The sequence below is a fragment of the Cryptomeria japonica genome, chromosome 2, assembly GCF_030272615.1.
Source record: "Cryptomeria japonica chromosome 2, Sugi_1.0, whole genome shotgun sequence".
In the NCBI taxonomy this organism is placed as follows: Eukaryota; Viridiplantae; Streptophyta; class Pinopsida; order Cupressales; family Cupressaceae; genus Cryptomeria; species Cryptomeria japonica.
The window spans coordinates 622,614,949-622,628,527 of record NC_081406.1 but is presented as its reverse complement, the minus strand read 5'-3'; positions in this window follow the sequence as shown (position 1 = coordinate 622,628,527).

Genomic DNA, 13,579 nt, shown 5'->3' with positions numbered 1-13,579 from the left:
ATTTTCCTTGCAAATAGTGCTTCAAGCTCTTCAAGTTCTTCATTCTCTCTTCTGATTTCTTCAAGTTCTCTAGCATAGAGTGCTTTCCAATCTATTTTTTTAGATGATGATGATGATGCTGCAGATGATGAAGCTTTGAAAGCCAAAATTGTCTTAATTGTAGCAATAGGACCAAATTCCTCAAGTTCAAAAGCTGAAAGTTTTCCAACCAAAGTATCTCTAGATACTGATGCATTAGGCATTGTTCTCAATTCATTTATAGCAGCTACTTTCATTTTGTATACCAGTGGCAAAGCTCTTAAAACTTTAGAAACAATTTCATCTTCACTTAAGGATCCTCCACAACATTGTATACCCAAAACAATTTCATTTACTCTTTCCATAAAAGCAGAAATCTTTTCATCTTCTTCTATTTTCATATTTTCATACCTGACCCGAAAGCATTCCAGTTTTGTAATTTTGACAGTGTTATCACCTTCATTCAATGTCTCCAATTTATCCCAAATAGCTTTAGTAGTAGATCAGTCTGATAATCTCATGATTTGCTGATCTGACAATGCGCTCAAAAGTGCTTCTCTTTCTTTGCAATCATTTTCTTCATCTTTAGCCAAGGTTGGTGGAATAGGTTGACCTTGAGTAGGAACAAAATAGCCATTCTTTGTAACATCCCATATGTCCTTTCCAATGCAATTCAGATGTGTCTCCATTTTGATCTTCCATATACCATAGTTGGTTCCATCAAGCTTCGGACTATCCTCCCTGAAATAGTTAGTAGACATAGGATCTCTTCAAGTTGTTAAACTTCTGCAAAAAGAGGACTAGGCTCTGATTCCAATTGTTAGCTCACAGAGACAACTAAGAGGGGGGGGTGAATTAGTTGTCTATGAGTTTCAAACCAAAACTAACTTAACCAAACTTAGTTCATAATACCAGTAAACCAAACTTTAATGTTGGTAGACAACTTAATAGTTAATTACAGTATCGGTAAATTTTAATGCATGAAATAGAAAGGCAAATAACATACACAACACATAACATAATTATTTGCATGTGGAAACCCTATAAGGGTAAAAACCACGATAGGAAACCTTAACCACAATTAGATGATACTACTCCAGATAGTATGTGTATACAAATGGGGTCTGCACATGTAGAAAGGCCAACTACCTAGAGCTCACTGCTCAAACACAAAATGGGAGTCACACTGACTACAATTGGATGGTTAAATCCAATGATAATGTACTTCTCAAAAGAGCATCTTCATATGCTAGATTAAGTATCGGTTAAGCTCTGATTTGCCTTCTCCAAAAGCCTCCTTGAATCTTGAATGATGTATGTGTGTATAGCTCTACTTATATTCACATATACCTTATTACAATCCTTTTCACAATCCTCTACTTTCACATAATCTCATAAATGAGATCTTATATATATATAAAAACCTAAGACCAAATGTGTAGGTCAGCTTACAAAGATATTACAATTAAATCAATTACAAATGAATCAATATGTGATGCATGATGTCAGCTCAACGCACAACAATAACAAATCATCTCCGTAACGTGTCGTGCTGATCTGGAATAGATAATGCTTGTTGGTCCATAACCTAGACCTATTTGTCGGTAACAACAAATATGCAAACTCGATTAGATCAATGACCAAATCACCAAAACCAAGTGATCAAATAATGTCTTCAACATAACCAAGTAATCTCTAGATGATAACAGATTATCCTCAGTGTCGATGAACAATATAACCTATCGGTGAACTAGATATCGATGACTATGCATAAGACACTAAACATATCGGTGAACATAACCATAGATATCCAAGTGTTCTCAAGTGTTGACAAGTGTTGACATCAATGAAAAAACCAATGCAACACATCCATAATACCAACAGTTTGGACATTCACTTGGTAAAGTCACTATTTCCATAGCTAGTGTTCATTTGATTGTCAACCCAGGGACGTAATACTTGAAATGGGTCTACACTATATATACACTAAGTTCCTGCAACAACCACTCTGCATTACTGCAACAACTAAAATTATGTAGAAAAGATACACAAGAATTGAAACTATTGAAAGGCTACAGGAAAACTTCTACATAAATTCATAAAACAATCTTGACTAAGTTCAATGTTGATAAACTGAAATTACTTTGTTTTGGTTTGGCTGCAGGAACAGTCAGTGGATCTCTTTCCAGTGGTTGCAGGAACAGTCAATGCAAGAATGTCTAATGCAGCCAGGGAAAGAAAACTAATCTTAACAACTACACAGGAACACTCACCAAGTGGCCCCCTTGGGTGAGTAGTTCCAGGCTTCCCCAAAACAAATCTAAATGCTCAGAATAACATATTTTTATTCATCATTCTTGGAATTCATTAAATGATTCAATATGAAAAGAAACTCAAAAACACTTGTGATTTTGCTCTGCTTTTTCCCTTCTCTTCTATCTAATTTTGAGAGGAGATAAAGAACTTATTTTTAAAATAAATCATCTACAACAAACAACACAAATCACACCACAGAGAAGAGGCGGATAATTGATTGAGAAAGGAGATAACTGGATTTATGCTATAGGAAATGTGGATCTAAATTGAACCACAGTCATAACATACTGTGGCAGTATTTACAACTTCAATGTCCACTTAAGTTAGACATCGATAATATCGCTTGATTGCTTCTCCTATGTCGTTCCATATGCTTTTCAACATTTATGTTGTTCGATCCTTTAGTCACCTTCTTGAGTATCTCTTCCTACAACTGGCATGATAGGCTACTTCTACCGCAACATCATTTATTCCATGCACTACAAAAAGAAATAACATAAAAGAACATACATATGTATTTTATTTAATCAGGACATCTATTAATTTCACATATGATATTTCCCTAAACAATCTGCATGGCAACAGGAATAAATGACATGGTTGCAGGAATAAACTAGCAAATATAAAGCATGCTTTAATAGGTTCAGACTAACATCTAAAATACATAAAGTACACTTTCAAAACATCATTACTACTATGTAAATAAAAATATGACAAAAGCTCAAGAGTTCTAAGGATAAAGATATGACAATGTCTCAACTCATCAGCCAGTCTGAAGTTGCACTGGTGAGTTTGTTAACTTGAACGTTAGAAATCTTCTTCTCCAGATGTTGACCAATCTGTGGCAAACCGGTGATGGCCTTAATGGCCTCCTTCGAGATCTTATAAGGTCTGTCCAACCAGATTAATTCTCCATGCACTTTGCTCAAAATATATCTGACAATCTCATCCTCAAATTCAGGAATGTCCATAATGCCGGTAAACCCTAGATCCTCAATGTGTTTGTACTCGGGTTTGATCTTTCTAGAGTCTCCCATCAACTCATTCATATACATTCTCTTAATATCACTGGTACCCAAATCCTCAATGTGGTAGTGAATGTATGCTCTGACAACTTCAACATATACAACTTCTTCTGGGACACAGGAAAAAGTGCCAACTCCATCATCCAAGGTGGCAATATGCAGACATCATTTGAAAATCGTTCTATGATGATCCTTTACCTCAACAATAGTAGTAGTTGTAGTAAAAGTAGGTGCAGAGGATGATCCCGCTTCCATGATGAAATATAATTTTGATAAGTACCTGAGAAATATTTGTCGGTGAAACCCTAAAGAACTCTTCTGCTCGCTGGTGAAATCACTGAAGAAGATATTGAATCACACTGAATTGCCTTAGACTCGCTCTAAATCTCTTTAAATGCAAGGTGATCAGAAATGAAGTGGATTCAACCTTTTAAGCTCCAAGAAACCCTAATCCATCATTGATATGAATGACTTATGGTGAAAGATACTGAATCTCGGTCAAACATGTCCATGCCAGATAAGAATTTCCAATGTCTAGAACCTCTTCCTGGGGCTTAAGTAGTATTGTCATAAATTTTTCCTACCCCTAAGGCATCTACCTCAGTTACCGGATGAGATTCCTACTGGTGTAGGAGCAACCTCCTTTGCCAGTTGAGTAACCGGAGTAATTGGTGGAAGAGTAACCTCCTCTGCTAGTCGTAATCATTAAGCTACCTTACTGATGCCTTCTTGTTTTGATCTTCATTAGTAGTACCGAAGCTCTGACCTTGTTCAAATCCAAGTCCACTAGAATCTTCATTTTGTCTTTGACTTTTTAATAATTCATCAAGTTGTGTTGAACTAACTTTGAATTTTTCCTTGTACTCACTTGCAACAGTTAGATCATCTCTCAGAATTATCATTTGTCTCTCAAGTTCTTTTTCATTACTTTGAGATCATACTAAATCAGTTCTCAACATATCATTTTCATGAACCAATCAGATGCATTCTTCAGATCTATCTTTCAGGGATCTCCTAAGTTTTTCTTCATTCATCTTCCGGTCTTCAATCTCCTTTGACATCCTCATAGTTAGGTCTTGCATTTCATTCCTCATGACCATGTTCTCCTGACTCATTTTCTGACATCTTTCATTAAGGGCGTCTTTCTCATCATTATCCTAATTTTGCAGAAGTTCCTTCCTCCCAGCTTGAATAGATGACAATCTCTCCTGTAGGATAATAATGAATTCCTGAGCAAAATTCAATTCATCTTGTAACTTAAAGTTATTCATCCTTTCAACATCATAATCTTCAAGTGCTACCTCAAGTTGATTCTCTAAACTCATATCCATGGATTCCGGATTCAATATCTCCCTCAAGCTGTTAAACTTCCTCCGAGACACATGACTTTGATACCAATTGATGGAATCCAAGAACACTGAGAGGGGGTGGGGGTAAATCAGTGTTCTACTAGAGTGATCAATTTTAACCTTATTAAAACATGCACTCACCAACTGGTAATTCAATACATATATAAATGAAAGAACTGAAGCAATCAATAAGCCAATAACACAAATGGATACCATAACACAAAGAATTATATGTGGAAAACCTCAAAGAGGAAAAACCACGGTGGGATTTGTGACCCACAATATCAATCCACTGGCCATATGAAGAGATATTACAAAATATGGGGGCATGCACATGTAGGAAGGCTTACAGCCTAGAGAACATTGCTCATCACAAAAGAGTCTCACTAACTACAATCACTTTTGTAATGCCCTAAAAATGTTCATCTAAACCATGGGCCCCTAATCTCGATAACATCACCAAGGTCCTAACCAAAGGCAATTAAATAAATCTTGAGCACACAATTAATTCTTTAATCATCAAATGTCACATGGCAAAATTAATCACTCAATATTAATTAAATATTTATTTAATTAATTAAATCATTCCAAGTAAATCATTTTAAACAATTATCTTATTTATTTTATTAAATATCCTAGCATATTTAATTAAATAAATCAATTTGCCATAAATCTTCAAAAAAGGAAACAAATCAAGAAAGAGGAATTGGAAATTATGAGCACAAATCTTCAAAAAAGGAAACAAATCAAAAAAGGAATTAATTGACAAAAAAAGGAATTAAAAATTGAGAAAAAGAAATCAATTGGAGATAATCTTGAAAAACAAATTAAAAATTGATAAATAATCTCAAAGAAAGCAATTAAAACAACTAAATATTAAAATTGAATGAAATAGAGAATAAATCAGTTTTTTCCTGATTTTATCTTAATTTTAGTTCAATTTCCTTTAAAACTGAGAAAAGCATCCAATCACATCAATTCACCTAGATTGTGCTTCCTCTTGGAAAATCTTGACCGCTAATCATCATTTAATCTCAGTCTTTGGTTTCTTTCTGAATTTTCTATAAATTCAAGCTCTCATCTCTCATTCAAAAATCCTGGAGAATATATTGTTATTATGTTATTTTTGCTCAAGGTTCATTGAGAATTTGCATTGAGATATTGCATATTAGTTATTTCATATTGCTTAAATCATTTAGCTTAAATATTCATATATTGCTTAAATCATGTTGGATTAATCTTGCATATCTAGCTTAAATCTTGCATCCATTTAGCTCATATTCATGCTCATATAGATTAAATCCTTCATTTAGGTGTTGTCTAGTCACTAGATAGCTTAGCAATCTGAGAGCAATCTAAACTTGCATCTACCAGAAGGCAATGGGTCGCTTTGTAATGGTTTATTATTCATTGATTATTGATTTGCTAACCATGTATCTAATGACTTAATTAAAGTGTTGTGTATTCCAGATACAGATATAGATACAGGTCCACTTTTCACACACACATTTTTGGCGCCCACCGTGGGGCAAAAGACTACTTTTTGGCCTCAAAATCACTTTTTTTTAATCCTGTAGGTTTCGTCTGTACAATCTCTATGAAATATTATACGAGTAGTATCACTGCATCGTACAACATTATATTGAAGCCTGTTATTTGTTGTATGAATCAGAAAATGGTGTCATGTGACATACTATTTCTAATTTTCTGATTTTATCTTCTGTCGTCCTATGCTCAGTTCTGACTCGTACGATAAAAGTCTTTAGTTTTTTCATACTATTTTAATTATCATACAATGTTGTATTCTATTGGGATAAAACAAATTTCACTTTTCAGGTTTTCTGTCCAATTTTGATTACACTGACGCTAACCCTGAGTTGTCTTTTGTCTACCTGATATTTTCACAGCTTAACCAATTTCTTGCAAGATGCTTGTCAAAGAATTTATCAATCAAAAACACACCTGTCAAAGAATAAAAACAACATGACTACTAATACGTTGTTTTTGCAGGTTGCCTAAATAGAATCAACCAAACATCGTGTATTCTTTGAATTTATTTTTAGGTACCTAACCTGCTATCTGGTTAATGAAAAAATTTGTCTTTCACGCATTTAGAAAATTCTAAGAGGTAGGAGAGTATTCTCTTGTCTTTTTAGACAATCAGAAATCCAGACCCTTGAGGCATTTTCTTTGTTTGAGATTTGTACATCTTTAGCAGGTCTGCCCTCCCAAGGAGCTTAAAAACTCTTAAAGCCTTTACAGCCGGTGTGAGGGGAACAACCTAAATGAGAATGGCTAAACGCCAAGTACTCCAACCCACTATAAAATAAACGTGATTTGATGAAAATTGAGTCAATGATAGTGTTCGAGAATAGCTCTCCTTAGCACCTTCGGGTATATTGAACCTTGGTTTTCAAGGATAGGAGACCTCTTAATTGAGTTTATACCTTGACACACCAAATGGAACCCTTACTAGATCTAATTAAAATTAGAAGCTACCCGATTCACCTCTGAAAGGTTGATAATCTTTGTGCAAGAGAGATAGTAACTCTCCCAAGACACTTGCCATATCGTGCCCCCATTAGCTTTTGGAGTCGGCTAATATGGCATTGAGAATCCATTACATGAGACTCAGTGACCGTATTTTGATTAGCTATTGGGTGTGTACCTAAGTCAGCAAGCAAAGGTTTTCTTCTCTAAGCCAAATTCCATAGGGTTTGCATGTTGTGATTGGAGTTACTATGCATACTACATGTTTTCTGTGTTTCATCCCTCAAACTAAAACTGGAATACTAAAACTGGAGAAAACAAATCAACAACTCAGTGATAAACTCTGTCCATGTCAGAACTAGTCTACCCTAAGTCGAAAATCTATCCAAAACTAGTCTATCCTGGGCAAAAATCAGTCCATCTCATAATTGGTCATATTCAGCTATTAAAAAACTCAAAATTTTTGTCTCTGTCCTATTAACAGTCGTATGAACCTGACCATTTGTCATCCTGCACCATATCCTGTGTCGTATGAGTCTACTAATTTGTTGTCCAAGCTCAATCCTCTATCGTACAAGACCCAACAGTCTATCATTTCAAGCTAAATCCTGTGTCGTACGAAACAGACCTACACTAAATCCTTTGTCATTTAGGATATGCCCATTTGTCGTATGATACTAGGCAGCAACTCATACGAAACATAACTGTTGTCATCTTGAAGCTGTTATACTAACGTACGGTCTCAGAAATCCCATCGTACGAGTCTCTAATTTTGCCAGTCCAGTATAGTCAAACCTGTCTAAAATAGTCTACAGCGAGCCTAAAACTGGTTATCTTCCTCCTAAGCATAAACAACCTTGATAGTGTACCCTTGCCATTGCATTGCAAGATTTTGTCGATCATCTCTCAGCTAGTTCAAACAACATCTTATCAAACCTAAGTTAACTTAGATAACATCTTACATATGATAGATCATTCTTGAAACCAGACCAAATCTTAGTAACTTCTCTCAATCACTACGTTAAACGAACTACTAGCTACAATTTGATCTTGACTTTTGCAACACATTTGGCTCTCGAACCCGTCGGTTACAAATGCCTATTCAAACCAGAAACTCTCACAACAAAATAGATAAAGAGAAAGAAACACCCTTTTCATCAAATGACAATCCACTCTTTGAAGAAAACCTCTTTAAAAATAAATCGTCCTCATCACAAATACCAGTTTACGATCTACCAATCTTTGGTCAAGCCCTCTCTCCCACCATGTCAAGGGAAAGACAAGAAAGAGAAGCTAGTAAATGAGACACTCACAATAAGTTTAGAAATCATGTCACTGATAGTAATTCCTCATCAACTGAATCTGAGCTTCCTGAGCCTCCCGAGGCCGAAATACATAAATGTCAGAATGATAAATAATTTCAAAAAATGATGAAGGTCATCATGGCTAGGGAAAAGGAAGACTATTTCCTAGAATTATCAAAGGAAGGTGCGAAACTCCCTACTAGTTATAATGTCGAGGCCCTCGTCACTAAAGAGGAAGAGACACCATGGGGAAAGATAAACAAACAAATGCAAACATTACAAACTAGGGTCAGAAAACTAAAAAACAAAGGTAAAACAACAAAACAATATTCTCTGGACACAATATGCCCATTCCCATTCGACAAAAACCTTTACATGCCTCCCTTTCCCTCAAGAGTAGAAATTCCTAGGTTTGACAAATATGATGGGAATACGGACCCCCAAGATCATATCAGAGAATTTTGTGCCTTATGTATGGAGTTCATGCACAACCAAACGTATCTCATGCACCTTTTCCCGAGAAGTTTAGGGGGGCAAGCTATGGAGTGGTTCTCAAGTCTACCCATGGGAATAAAAACTTTCGAAGAATTAATCCAACTATTCCTACAGCAATACTCCTATAACATTCATCACCCAGTCACTATGAGAGAACTTTACAATACCAAACAAAAAATAGGAGAACCCTTTCTTAGTTTTCTCCAACGATGGAGAAAGATGTTCTCTAGGTATTCACAGACTATCCCAGACCTTGAGAAAATGGATATCTTTATCAACAACTTAATCCCTAAATTGAATTATAGTGTCCAGATGCAAGTACATCCTTCATTCAACAAAATGGTAGATAACACCCTCATAATGGAAGATGTGCTTATAAAAAAGGGAGATATATCACTTTGGAAAGAAACGTCGCAAGGTTCTAGTTCTAAAGAAAAGAACAAGTACTGGAAATACAAAAAATATAACAACAGGAACATTGTTAGTGATGGAGTGGTAGATATTGTCCAAGAAAAAACAAAATCCATGATATTTAACTTGGCCAGTGGCACGCAAGCACTCAAGGCAACTGAAACTGTGGCAGAAAATCCTCTAGAGAAAGCAAGAGAATGGTTTAAATAAAATCCTTGGCTTTCAAAACCTAAGCGTGATTTTGCTCCTCTAGATGAGTCATATGAATTGGCTTTTAAAACTTTATTGGCAAATAATTTGATAACATTGCCAGACAATTCTAGACCATATGACGCAAAAATTAGACCCAAATGGTGGAGAGAAAATGACAGAGTGAGTGAAGATAAGCTCATTGTATATTCAAATAGACAACAAACTCACTATTTTCCAAATGACAAAACATAGAAGAGAAGAAACTCGTACGAGTCAGGATTGAGCCCCGTACGACAAAAGACTCCCAAACGACAAAATATTAGACTTCGTACGATAGAATGGGCTTTCATAAAGATCGTTGTACGACACAAGGGTGAGCCCCGAACGACAAAAATTATGGGTTTAAATGACAAAATAAAATTTAGCAGTTTGTCATACGAGATAGGATCCTGTCTCACACGACAAAACGATAAAACCCGACTGAACATACCAAAAAACTTGAAAAATCAACAAAAAAAATCAAATTTGGAATGAATAACAAGCTTAAGATAGATCACTTGCTGGTGGCTCATAGTGTCGAGGTTGATTATGTCATCTCTGGCACTCAAATCGATGCTCATGAGTAGGGAACACCATTTTTCTCACAAAAGGCTTTTTGAATTTTCAAACTTTGGAGGGTTAAAATGAATTGAAAATGACACTTTTGTCCCATATATAGCCAAAAACCTAATTTTTCAACTTGCTCCGATGGTCATGAAAATTGTACCCTTAGCTAATTTGCCCATTTTGATTCCATTTTCGGGATCGAAATAGAAATTCGAGATCATTTTACTTGTCAATTTTAGAAAATTTTGATTTCATCAACTGCTCATTTTCTTCTTCAATTTGCACTCAATTTCTCATGAATCAACGCTAAATCTCAATTTTAATTTCTACAAATCAACTTTGCGCTCAATTTCTTATCAATCAACACAAAATTTTCAAAAATTCCTCTGAATCAATTCATGCTCACAACAACTTATCATCACTCAAAATTGCCTATAATCATGTACCCTCTCTATCTTTTGATTTCGCTCCCGAGGGGGCATACTCATGACCTTATGACCTCACATCTTCAATGTCAAGAAAAATTTCAAATCTTCATCAAAAGTCAAGCAAAACTCTTGTTCAACTAAAGAAAATCAATCAAATTCTTATTGCTAGGGGCATCTCAACTTCATCACTTTATATCAAGTTGAGATTTCTCGATCATCTGAATCAAATCAATCTCTAGGGGCATATCAGTTTCATCGCTTCATATCAAGCTGATATTTGTCTTCGTTTGAATCAATCTCTTAACGTTAATTAGTTTCATCACTTTGCATCAAGTTGATTATTCATTTAAACTCAATCAAGGGTTTAAAGAGTATCTTTGATCACACTCAATCTAAGAAGGTGTTCAGTTTCATCGCATCGAATCAAGCTGGACAGTTTATCTTCGCTCATTGTATCTTGATCAATCAAGTTCAAGATCGATTTTTATCTTCACTCGCTGTGTCTAGATCAATAAAGTTCTAGATCAGTAAGATCTGCTTCTTGATCAATCAAGTTCAAGTTTGGTATCTTTTTTTTTCTATCATTCCTAAGTTCAATCAAGTTCGAGATCGGTATCGCTTTAATCAGACTTCATTTAGCTTCATCGCTTCGAATCAAGCTAAACACCTCGCTCTTCATATGGTTCGTGATCAATCAAGTTCAGAACTGGTATCTCCTAGACATCAAATTTTCTTTGAACCAATGTGCTACTCGCACATTAATTCAAAGAGGGGCAAATGTAATACCCTAAAAATGGTCATCTAAACCATGGGCCCCTAATCTCGACAACATCACCAAGGTCCTAACCAAAGGCAATTAAATAAATCTTGAGCACACAATTAATTCTTTAATCATCAAATGTCACATGGCAAAATTAATCACTCAATATTAATTAAATATTTATTTAATTAATTAAATCATTCCAAGTAAATCATTTTAAACAATTATCTTATTTATTTTATTAAATATCCTAGCATATTTAGTTAAATAAATCAATTTGCCATAAATCTTCAAAAAAGGAAACAAATCCAAAAAGGAATTAATTGACAAAAAAAAGAATTAAAATTTGAGAAAAAGAAATCAATTGGAGATAATCTTGAAAAACAAATTGAAAATTGATAAATAATCTCAAAGAAAGCAATTAAAATAACTAAATATTAAAATTGAATGAAATAGAGAATAAATCAATTTTTTCCTGATTTTATCTTAATTTTAGTTCAATTTCCTTTAAAACTAAGAAAAGCATCCAATCACATCAATTTACCTTGGATTGTGCTTCCTCTTGGAAAATCTTGACCGCTCATCATCATTTGATCTTAGCCTTTGGTTTCTTTTTGAATTTTCTATAAATTTAGGCTCTCATCTCTCATTCAAAAATCCTAGAGAATATATTGTTATTATGCTATTTTTGCTCTAGGTTCATTGAGAATTTGCATTGAGATATTGCATATTAGTTAATTCATATTGCTTAAATCATTGAGCTTAAATATTCATAGATTGCTTAAATCATGTTGGATTAATCTTGCATATCTAGCTTAAATCTTGCATCCATTTAGCTCATATTCATGCTCATATAGATTAAGTCCTTCATTTAGGTGTTGTCTAGTCACTGGATAAATTAGCAATCTGAGAGAAATCTAAACTCGCATCTACTAGAAGGCAATAGGTCACTTTGTAATGGTTTATTATTCATTGATTATTGATTTACTAACCATGCATCTAATGAATTAATTGAAGTGTTGTGTATTCCAGATACAGATACAGGTCCACTTTTCACACACATGACTTTGAATAAGAAAACATAAAACTGAACTTATAAACTGCATTTGCTATGCCTGATAGTGTTCTGGTTCAAGCTCTGTTTGTTTCGGTTCGGATACCCTAAACCCTTACCGGAATAACCTCTTACATAATCAACATTCGTTGCATTACAAATATCACTCTCATATATATCATAACCTCACATTCTCATATCACAAAATGATCTAATCAACTGACCTATATACCCTTACAATCCTTCATGCCTTATGTCCGCTTACATAGATAATTACAAAGTGAATATACATGTCAGCTCAATTACATATATACATAAATATCAAAATCAATTGCTGATTTATGGATCTTCCCAAATGATGTCGCCCTCCTATACATGTAACCTGATGAAGTCATGTCGGCCTGCAATGCCAGTACCCATAGAATTCCTCCTACCGGTGAAGATACATGTCGGTGCCAGTGAAGTGTCTATTGGTAAACCAAACCAAACTATGAAATCCAAAACATGTTTCCATTAATGACAACATATTGAAACCAATCAAATGAGTGTCAATTGCCAACATTAGTTTCTACAAGTATCGGTGATAGAAGGTTGATAGTAAGAAGAGCCAATGAATTTATTGAATGTAATGCAACTACACTCAAGAGTAGAGAATTCCTTAGAGCCCTTGAGCTCACTATGACACATATAAAAAGTCAAATTGAGCAACTTGTCCATCTAGGTATCCCATCTCCTTTCCTTTCAAATGAGATGGTATTGAATTAAGATAATGAAATAAATTTTGAAATAGAGACAACAAGATAAATCCTCCTTGTAAGCTCTAGGCCCTAATCCTAATAATATAGAAGTTGAGAAAATATTGCACCCTCTCACACAACTAAGTTTTCATATGGAGGTTGTGTTGTTTGTTTTAGCTAGCATTTCTTTTTGAGAGATGGTTGATATGAATAAGACTTTTGACGATTTACAACTATATAATCAGCCATCTGACATGGATTGGGCCCCTTTATAGTCTGCACTCCCAAAGTTGTGATCTCTTCCCTTGTTTTTCCTTTTTGTAATTTTTTATGTGGAGCCAAAGTTGTTAGAGTAATTGGGTATTTACTTGATTAATTAAACAATATTTGTTTA